At 37.7% G+C, this 10,970-nt stretch overlaps 1 long non-coding RNA gene across 1 annotated transcript; it reads left to right on the top strand.

Annotated features, from left to right (window-relative positions):
• Positions 1-6,224: 6,224 nt before the first annotated feature.
• On the top strand, positions 6,225-9,587 carry LOC148725727 (uncharacterized). Its single transcript, XR_015990884.1, has 4 exons — positions 6,225-6,243; positions 7,623-7,712; positions 7,810-7,968; positions 9,411-9,587. It is a non-coding gene; the product is annotated as an uncharacterized LOC148725727 (long non-coding RNA).
• The last annotated feature ends 1,383 nt before the right edge of the window (positions 9,588-10,970 follow it).

Genomic DNA, 10,970 nt, shown 5'->3' with positions numbered 1-10,970 from the left:
GTTGTGATTGTCTTATTTATTTGAAGTGTAAATTTCTATATCGATTTAACTTTTTTATATTAATTTATTCTCTGAAAACCAGTCGTTGATGTGAATATATTTATCAAAAATGGCAGAGAACAGTGGTCACGCCCGCGGAAAACAAAAATTGGAATTGTAATTTTGGAAGTCACGAGAACAATATCAGTCCTTGATGTCGAGCAGTGCTGCGACAGTTTCGAACGGAGATCATGTTCTTGTATAATAGTTTAATATTTCCAAAAATCTAACAGTTTTCTCCCTTTTTTTTATTAATAAGAGTACCTTATTGAACGAGGCGCAAAATTGATACAATTTTCCCACTGATTTGCAAATGTGAAGAAATAGTCACACACACTGCATTCGTTTAGGAACTAGGAGATATTTACCATACTTCTTTTACAGTTACCGTATTTGTTTTTGACTAAAGTAAATTACACAACACAACTAGCTATTCAATTGAGATCGAATTTATTTCCAGGAAACCTGAGAAAAAGTAGCAGTAGGAAAATGGGGATTCTGACTTTCTGTCACATTTTGGTTCAATTTTAAGTTTGTTGTTTGTGCTAATTGCTTCGAATATAAAATTTAGGAAGTTCCGAGAATACATCAGTTCTTGATGTCGTGTAGTGCTGTGTCGGCTCAAGAAGAGATCGTGGCCTTAAATAAGCATTTTGAATTTTCCAAAACTTTAACCGTTTTATTCCTTTGTCCAAGAATAAGGTTACTCAATTGTACCGGGCGCGCGATTGTGGCTTTGTAAAATATTTTTCCATTGAATTTACTTGTGAAGGAAGTGATAGTCGATAATTTTATTTTCTAATTAAAATATCAAGATTAGTTTGAATAATACTAGTTTTCCATTTCACGAGAAATTCCCCGGCGACCTAAAACTGCCCGATTAGCACTTCTGGGACCTCTTAGAATTCAAAGGCGCTAGCAAAGCCTCATTGACCATTCAGAAAAAGCTGTTTCGTCAATACGCCCAAGGTGAAACGATAACATTCGGTGGAAGATTGTGCATTGAGTAATTATTCTTTTTCAAGCACTTTAAAATTTCGAGCATCGAACTTTGCGAGGCCTCAGCTTCATATAGGACCATATAGTTGATAGCTATTTTCTCTAATGTAATAATAATAATAATAATAATAATAATAATAATAAAAGATTTATACCGCGCCAGTATCCTACTGTTCAAAGGCGCCTACAGAAAACTTTAACATTAACACTTAAGACAGCTAATATTAATTATAAAAGGCTTTTCTAAAAAGAAAAGTTTTTAAAGCATTTCTAATTTCACTTGGCAAAGCATTCCGTAATGATGGTCTTAGGTTGCCCGGAGCTGATTTCCATGATTGTTTTATTTTGTCCATATTTAAAGTATTGGGTTTAAATCTCAAGAGTTATATCAGTAACTGCTGCGAAAGGCGTACTGAACACCCTCAAGCTAACAATTTAGTTCGTAATTATAATACTAAAATAATAATATGAGACTGATCTGTTAATGTGAGACTGATGTGAGACTGATCTGTTAATTTGGTTATATCAACTAAGTTGTAATTGTAAATTGGCCACCGTAAAGAGTTAAAAAATTAACGTTTGGAGCGTTAGCCCGTCGTCCTTCGCTCTGACGAAGGGCTAACGCTCGAAACGTCAGCTTCACCGACGCAGCACCATAGTTTCTTCAGAAACTTACCCCCTTTATTCATTGGACTGATCTCTTACATTGTTAGATTTCAATCCAATTCGCCGGTAACAAAACGAAAAAGGGCCTGGGATCGAATGTCGATCGCAAAGCATGCATGGATTGATTGGCTGGACAGGAAGACATGTTGACATACATTAACAAACACCTATTACACACCTCAAAATGGTTTTGCATATTTCATTGATAACAGAAAGTTACAGTGCTTTTTATAGCAAATAGAAAAAATCGATGAATATAAAGTAATCAACAAGTAAACTAAAATAGGGAATTATGTGATCTTGTCTCTGTTAATTTGGAAAAAGTTGAGAGTCATACGGTCAGAAAGGTCCAAATTAAATGCAAATTCTATTCAATGATAAGTGTGGCAGACTATTGTAAGATAGTTACAATGGATAGGAGCTGTTTGATATGACGGACTAAATCTAACTCGTCTACCGCTTTCAAACATTCGGTGGTTTTCAGAATTTAAAGAGGCACTCTACACTTTGCTTCCATGTTTTTATTTCCTCTACAGAATGCTGAACAAGGCATTCTATGCAAAAGGTCAGCAGTGGCGGATCCAGGGGGAGGGTCCGGGGGGTGCGGACCCCCCTACCAGAGCTGACGCTTACAACTTTGAGACTAAAACTCTTACATCGACAGGATCGTATATCACTTTTTAACTGGCTGATTTTTTTTTAATGAATCCAAGTAAACGGTAAGCAGCCAAGGAATTTTAACGTGCAACCGCGAGCGGTGGGAGGGTGTGTGGGGGATCGAGAGGTAATTTGCCTCAAAAGAGTCCAACAGTCCTTTCTGAACCAAAGTTTGGACCCCCCCCCCCCCCCACCTATCAAAAATTCCTGGATCCGCCTCTGGCCAGGAGACCTTTTATTCGTCCAGTTGCACCATTCTGCGTAATAATTACAAGCTGAATGAACTGATACCATCATGAATATTTACTAACATCACGTAGCGACTCTAGAGGGTCTCAATGCATGAGGCTAACCATCAGCCGTAAAATGGCAAAGAAAATTAGTAAAACTGACAAATTTAACTGTTAGTTATAAAGAAAGTTAACCCTAATTTTTTTTTTATGGTTTGTTCAATTCCTGTTTATTCTTGAAGTCCGGCAGTGGCGTTGGTGATAAAAACCTATATTAAAAGATCTTTATCAGTTAAATTTTTATGAATAGTTTGATCTTTCTCTCCGAATTCTAATGCATGCGACGAAAGTTGGACTCATCTCTAATTACGAACTAAATTGTTAGCTTGAGGGTGTTCAGTACGCCTTTCGCAGCAGTTACTGATATAACTCTTGAGATTTAAACCAAATACTTTAAATATGGACAAAATAAAACAATCATGGAAATCAGCTCCGGGCAACTTAAGAGCTTTTAGTTATCTTGGCAATTCGAAAATCGTGGAAAACTCGCAATTAAACGTGGTATTATCCAAGTTACCGGCCTGGAGTTGTATTTCAGAATACCTCCTTGATAATCCATTGTCTCTTTCCCAAACTCATATCCATGAACGAGAATATCAAAGCTGCTCTGGTAAAAAGGGAGTCTAACCCGTTCAAGTATTGAAATGATATCGTAGGTTGACCGTTTAACATTTCACGTGATTGCAGAGTGCAGTAAAGAGAAAAAGCGAGTTGTGGGTCAGCTAGTGTTACTTTTAATAGAGGGTCTCAATGGCGTTAACTGTTAGCCATTAGAATTAAAACAATTAAGTCATTAGGCGTAAAAATTGACAACTTTTTAACCGCTATTCGTTCAAAAAAGTTAACAGTCAAAATTTTCTTTCAACAGTCAAGGAAATAAAATTAACTGTTAGCCGTAAAATTGCCAAACTTTTAACCGTTAGGCGTAAAAGCCATCACCCCATTGACACCCCCACACTAATGCACCGATGCTCGTGCATAAGTAATAATAAATAAATAAACAAATAAAATAAAATTGTGGATTTATATTGCGCAGTTTCCATGACGGGATGATCAACTGCGCATTACAACAATGCATGGAATAAATACTAATTACATCATTACAACAACGCTTTGTAATAGATACCAGTTACATCATGTGTAGTATAAAATATTAAAAGCTAAGCTAAGAATAAAAAGCCTTACTAATAAAATGCGTCTTAAAGAGTTTTTTAAAAGTGTCGACAGATTTAGCCATTCTAATTTCCAAAGGTAAATCATTCCAGAGTTTCGGCGCTGAAGCAACGAAAGCACGGTCGCCTAGGGTTTTTAAAGTTTTAAAATTCGGGTATGATAGCAGTATTCCGTCATTAGAACGTAGTCCATATCTTGAATTTAAAGGCTTAATTTTGACAAGATCATTGATATAGGACGGTGCGGATTTGCGAATGGCTGTGAAAGTTAAAAGTAGAACCTGAAAATTAATACGAAATGAGACAGGAAGTCAATGCAGCTGACGGAGCACCGATGTTGTGTGGCAAAATTTGCCTTGCATAACAACAAGTCTGGCGGCTGCGTTTTGAACTCTCTGCAGTTTGTCACAATATGGCACTTGGGCACACCGTATAATAGACTATTACAGTAGTCTATTCGGCTACTAATAAAGGAGTGAATAAGAGTGGCAGCTGAGTCCATTGAAAGGTGTTTACTTATACATCTAATATTGTGTAGGTGATAGAAAGCAGCACTGCATATTTTGGTAATGTGTACGGCCATAGTGAATTGATCATCGAACCACGCGCCCAAATTCCGTACCACAGACACTTTGCCTACATCGCAGTCTCCGACCCTGATAGTATTAACAGCAGCTTTTTTCAGGAAGTGTCGTGATGCTATTACAATAAATTCAGTTTTGTCGTCATTAAGCATAAGTTTGTCCGTGGTCGTCCACTGCTTAACATCCGAGATACAGGTTTCCATTGATCTAATTGCCTCGTCTTGACCAACAGCACAGCTTGGGTTAAACGATAAATAAAGCTAGGAGTCATCTGCATAACAATGAAGTTTTGGAAGGTGACGACCAACAATGTCGAAGATTTTGCTTGAGTATATGTTAAACAAAACGGGGCCTAGACACGATCCCTAGGGAACGCCGTAGCGAAGATGAAAGACATTTGAAAGCGCTCCCTGAATAGATATTCGTTGTGATCTTCCGGCTAGATAAGAGCGAAACCACGACAGAGCAGTTCCATTGAGACCCAGCTTTGATCTTAAACGTGTTAGCAAAATACTAGGGTCCACAGTGTCGAAGGCAGCACTCGGGTCTAAGAGAACGAGGGGAGTCGCGTGCCGCTTATTCGTGTTAATCAGAATGTCATTGTGCACTGAAATTTTCAGACTTAGAACTGCCATTCAGTTTCATATTCTTTTTACACCATCAATAAAATCTTCCACAATGCTTAAAAATCAACTCTAAAGACTGCTAAACTTTTCAAAGCCATGAAATGAATTAGTTTTCAGTAAAAGAACAATAATTACAAAATATAACTCCTTACACATTTCATGGCAGCTTTTTAAACATCATTAATGCTTACGAGAATTAAGGAAAGTTTTTCCGCTGAGAGATGTTTTGAAGAAACGTTTTATTGTTTTACAAAATTTCTTCCATCGAAACTTTGCATGATTAACTGAGTTGCAATCAAATTTCTGATCAAAGTGTGCTCTTAAAAAATCTGGTCGCGTATTTCGTAGCTTTAAATGCTTTACATTCATTTGGTAAATAAAGTAAAATTCGGGTAAATAAGACAAGAAATTAATATTTAGAATAGTTTTATTCTAACATACTTCAGTTACAAAACTGAGCTGAGCTGAGCTGTAAATAAGACTGAGTTGTAGTAGTATTTTAAGCAAAAGGTAACCTTAGTTGTGCAAGAAAATCACATTTTGGAAGGTATCAGTTGTGCACAAAGCCACGATGCAAAAACGATCAGCCACTGATTCAAATAGTCACCAACATTCAAGGCAAATAAAGGGGTTTTTTTTTATCTCAATCATGCTAGTCAATGCTATAAGCAAAACTATCCCACAAGGAATATTACAGAAGCTGTCAAAGGAATAGAAACTCATTTGCAGCTATTTTAAGACTTTTCTACTACACTTCAGGGACTTCCTCAGGAAATCACGTTATGTGCATAGGGCTTTTGCAGTAAATGTTACTGTTAGAAAATATATATCACAGAATGTCTTTGATCAACAATATACAGGATAACTGCAGAATCGGCATTCTCAGTATTGTTAAAATTTAGTTTGTTGCTCACGTGGGAATTTGTTAGGGTTAGGGTTAGGGTTAGTCCACGATTGCATGTATGTTCGGTACATATAAACACTGTATTCGTTGGGTAAATACAATAGTTCAAATAAACAAAATTTTCAATGCTCAGCTGAGTCTACAATTAATAGTTTTTCACACCCACACACAGAATTTATCGGGCATTTAAGCGAGAAGGTTCGCAATGATGTTTGGTCACCACAAGAAAAGAAACAGAACAGAGAGAAGTAAGTATCAAGCAGCAAACTATAGTAAATAAGTACGAAAAGAAAAGTGTTTAGAAAGGTATTGCTCCCGCGAACATGTCGCTTCCAGTTCTTCTTTGATTCCATAAATAGATGAAAGTTGAATAACTCATACTACTTTAAAGAAGTTATCTCAAAAGCAGACTCCTAAAGGGCAATTGTAAACATCTTTGTCATGACACCCCGGCTGAATAGGACTCCTTAAAAGTCGCTCTATTATCTTTCGGTAGAAAATACGGACCTCCTTTATGAGAGAGGGACACTGGACCACCGTTCCAAAATCACCGAAAAGGATATAATGAACTAAGTTTTCTTGTTAAGTTTTATTTTTTTAATCGTGTTTTCTCACTTCGGTCCCCAAAAGAACACGACTCATTACAAATAAAACATCTCTAATACTGTTCCCAACATAATATCGCAAATTTAAGCAGAGCAATTGAATTCACTTGAAATTCACCCTGCTTTTTTTATTTAACGGTCTCATAATTACGATATAACTTGGCGATCGTGTTTTTCCTCCAGGTTAAATAGCAATGACAACTTCAAGCGAGTTAAATGAAGTCGTATATGTAAGCGATCCTTCGCAGTAAAGCACTATTTGAGCAATAGTGAAAATCAGACCTGAAAAAAATTTCAGGCCTGTACGGGATTCGAACCACTGACCTCTGCGATACTAGTGCAGCGCTCTACCAATTGAGCTAACAAGCCAACTGGGAGCAGGCCATCAAATTAATTCGACGGCCTGCTCCCAGTTGGCTTGTTAGCTCAATTGGTAGAGCGCTGCACTAGTATCGCAGAGGTCAGTGGTTCGAATCCCGTACAGGCCTGAAATCTTTTTCAGGTCTGATTTTCACTATTGCTCAAATAGTGCTTTACTGCGAAGGATCGTTTACATATACGTCTCATAACCGCAGTTCATACATATGTTTCATATGTTTGTTGTTGTTAAATGAAGTCATTAGAAATTTCAAAAAATGCTCTTAAACATGCTAACAAACTTTACAGGAACGTTCTTGATTGAAAACAACTCAAGGAAGTTTGTAACTGTTTCTCGAAAATATTTTTGGTGAACCTCAACGAAGTTTGTAACTGTTTCTCGAAAATATTTTTGGTGAACCATTTCGTGATTGTTGCTACAGAAACCGTAGCTTAAATTCTGTATTCTGTAATGTTCACCTCAAAAAGCTTCTCTATGATCTCCTGGTTCTATAACTTAAATGATCATGACCCTTGCTTTATTTTTGGGAAACTCGGTTTTGATAAATCAAATGAAACGTCGCCATTGCGGACAGTTAATATAATAGCGGCTATAAATTATGAGGAAAGCGACTAAACGTTCAATAATCTATTTCATGTATAGTCTGTGGAGGTCTCAAGGTCGAGTCTTATTTTCCTTTTCATTTCAAACTTTCTTGTCAGATCAACATCCTGTTATGATGGCTTCGATCTCCTTTATTTGCTTTGTCCTCCTCTTCGGACTCACGGGTGCAAAGCCAACAGCTGATGAAAGTAAGTCATGTTTATTTTCTTGTTCTAGCAGATCTAAAAAATTCCGTTTGTGTTAATGCTTTACTTACTTCTGGAAGACTTTTTTATTACCTTGAAGGCATGAAGTCGAGGAACTTAGTCAATGGTCAAGAAAATGAGCCAAGAATGCAATATGATTCAATTCAAGCTTCACCTCCTGTAAACGGTAACGGTGCCACTAGCGGTGGCGGTCTTGAGCCGCCAGTCAGGGATCCTAGGCGCCCACTGCCGCAGCCAGGTAAGTCACTGTAGGGGGGGGGGGGGGAAGCAAGTGGGGTAGGCAAAGATCTTAGGATTAGTCATGTAGCTGACGGTTTTATGTCACATTTATTCACCAAAATGGAGATAGATAGCAGGACACTTTACTCTCATGAAGCTTTTCTCCACCCAAAATGTGAAAACGGCAACAATAAACGGCCACAGAAACGTGACGAAATGCTGGGGGTAACCAGTTGAATATTAGCATTTCACCTAAGGGGAGGGAGGGGAAGGACAACACTCCTTGTCGCTTCACAACACAAACTTGAGAGCGATTGAGCTCTTCTTCGTCATCTTTCATTAAGGACATTGTACAGTTGGTTATTAAGAACGACTGGGATGAGGTCCCCACTTGAAAAAAATAAATGAAGCCGGATAAATTAATACAGAAAGTTGTCCAGAGAAATTAAAATGTATCGAGCCCACTGACCCTGATTTCTAAATGTAGGCTGTTGTCGTATCACAGTTATCTCAAAAGTAATGAGGTAGCGAGTGAGGGTTTTTCCTTCATCATGCTTTAACGCCTCCAAGACTATTTTTATGAGATGAAAAGATTTTGCTAAGATTCGAATGGCAATACACATTAAGCAGTCCGTATAACTGATCAAAGCGTGTATCTGATATTATGAGTATGCCTTTGTTAGTGTGGACCAAATACTCCTCAGAAACCACTTGGTGCACACCGAGTGGAAGATCTGAACAATACGAATCCACGACTGATGAAATAGATGTGGTTGCATGTCAGAAGCTGTGTGTGGAGTCAAACCCGGAGTGTTTGGCTGTTGAATTCTGGGAGGCTTACAACTACGCATGCTTCGAGTGTACTGACTTGACAAAGGTGCAACCTTACACCAATGAAGCAGACCTGGCTTACCCAGCATATGTCTGGGTTCTAGCAGACATATACTGCTTACCAAGAGTTTATGCGCAGTTGGAGAAAAGCTCAGGCCTTCTTCTCAACTTAAATTCATGCAAAAATACTACCTCGCCTCTTATCTTTTTCCCCGTTTCCCGCGTATGATCCATCTTTACTAATTGAACTCTGCCGACTATTCTAGTTTGATTTTCTTGTCATAAGCTCAGCCAAGACAAAACACAATGAACAATTATTCCACGAGCGCGCGTTGGATATGAGATGGTAGATAGCCAACGAGGCGCGTCGCGCCGAGTTGGCTATAATCATTTCATATCCAACAAGCGCGAGTTGAATAATTGTTTTATTAAAATCGTTAAATTAAATCATCAAATCTTCTTAAATTTTTTAGCTACCTTTTAATTTTAAGCTGACACATACACTTACCATATTTGTAGATTATGGTATATTGGCTGATATACCATAATGGCTAAGCCAATAAAAAGTCTTGAATTGCATTATCCAATGATCTAGTTTTTAATAATTATTACTACATCTTTTTCTTGCAGAATAAAGGAACTCAGATCCAGCTCTCTGATGAGTTGTTGGCTTGTGCTTGAATTCTTGGTTCTGAACGGGATCATTCATATACTTTCTTGGCTATGTTATCGTTGGCTTAATATATCTGCGGTTTGATATACTGTATTACTTTATGACCAAAGATACCAATAAAGGAGGGCTATATATACTGTGGTATAATTCACTGTCTCTTGACACAGTCCGACAGAAAACTCGTAATTAATCGCTTCAGAGAAGAGCACCGTGTTCTTTAAAAGGTAGCCGTACTTATCCCAAAGATTAAAACCAACCCTCACATGAAAAAATATCATCCGAGGGGCTTTTCGAGCTTAAAAGTGGCTGTTCTTTGCGAAGTTTGCGTTTCATATTGTACATAATTGCTTCGATTACATCGAGCGCATAATAAGACTTAAAAATGACCTTGACATGACGGACGAAATAGTTGCATACGTAATGAAATGCAAATAAGAATTGACATGCAGCCTGTGTGACTTAATATTATCCAATATATCATTAAAAAAATCTAAAAAGTTTTCATTTAGAAAAGAAAAAACGGATTAGTTAGGGATCTTGTTGCTACGGATTTAAAGAAAGTTCGGATTTATAAGGTCAGATAGATCCACATCAAATGCATTCCCTTGTCAGAGTAACTCTAACAGATTATTCAAATTACCGACAGCTGGGGAGAAATTATTTAAACAACAGCTTCAACTAGTCAACCTTAAACTTAACATCGATGTAATCTTTGTCTTTTATTTTCATTTGTTGATTTTATTACTTGTCGGGTAAGTGGGAAAATCAAAGTCCAAAATGGACCATTCTGCAGAAACATGAACTCAGCGTGACTTTACTTTAACTTTTTTCAGGAAGTGTCGTGATGCTATTACAATAAATTCAGTTTTGTCGTCATTAAGCATAAGTTTGTCCGTGGTCATCCACTGCTAAACATCCGAGATACAGGTTTCCATTGATCTAACTGCCTCGTCTTGACAAACAGCACAGCTTGGGTTGGTCGATAAATAAAGCTGGGAGTCATCTGCATAACAATGAAGTTTTGGAAGGTGACGACCAACAATGTCGAAGATTTTGCTTGAGTATATGTTAAACAAAACGGGGCCTAGACACGATCCCTGGGGAACGCCGTAGCGAAGATGAAAGACATTTGAAAGCGCTCCCTGAATAGATATTCGTTGTGATCTTCCGGCTAGATAAGAGCGAAACCACAACAGAGCAGTTCCATTGAGACCCAGCTTTGATCTTAAACGTGTTAGCAAAATACTAGGGTCCACAGTGTCGAAGGCAGCACTCGAGTCTAAGAGAACGAGGGGAGTCGCGTGCCGCTTATTCGTGTTAATCAGAATGTCATTGTGCACTGAAATTTTCAGACTTAGAACTGCCATTCAGTTTCATATTCTTTTTACACCATCAATAACATCTTCCAGAATGCTTGAAAATCAACTCTAAAGACTGCTAAACTTTTCAAAGCCATGAAATGAATTAGTTTTCAGTAAAAGAACAATAATTACAAAATATAACTATTTACACATTTC

The sequence above is a fragment of the Stylophora pistillata genome, chromosome 8, assembly GCF_964205215.1.
Source record: "Stylophora pistillata chromosome 8, jaStyPist1.2, whole genome shotgun sequence".
Lineage (NCBI taxonomy): Eukaryota > Metazoa > Cnidaria > Anthozoa > Scleractinia > Pocilloporidae > Stylophora > Stylophora pistillata.
This window is presented reverse-complemented; position numbering and strand designations above follow the sequence as displayed.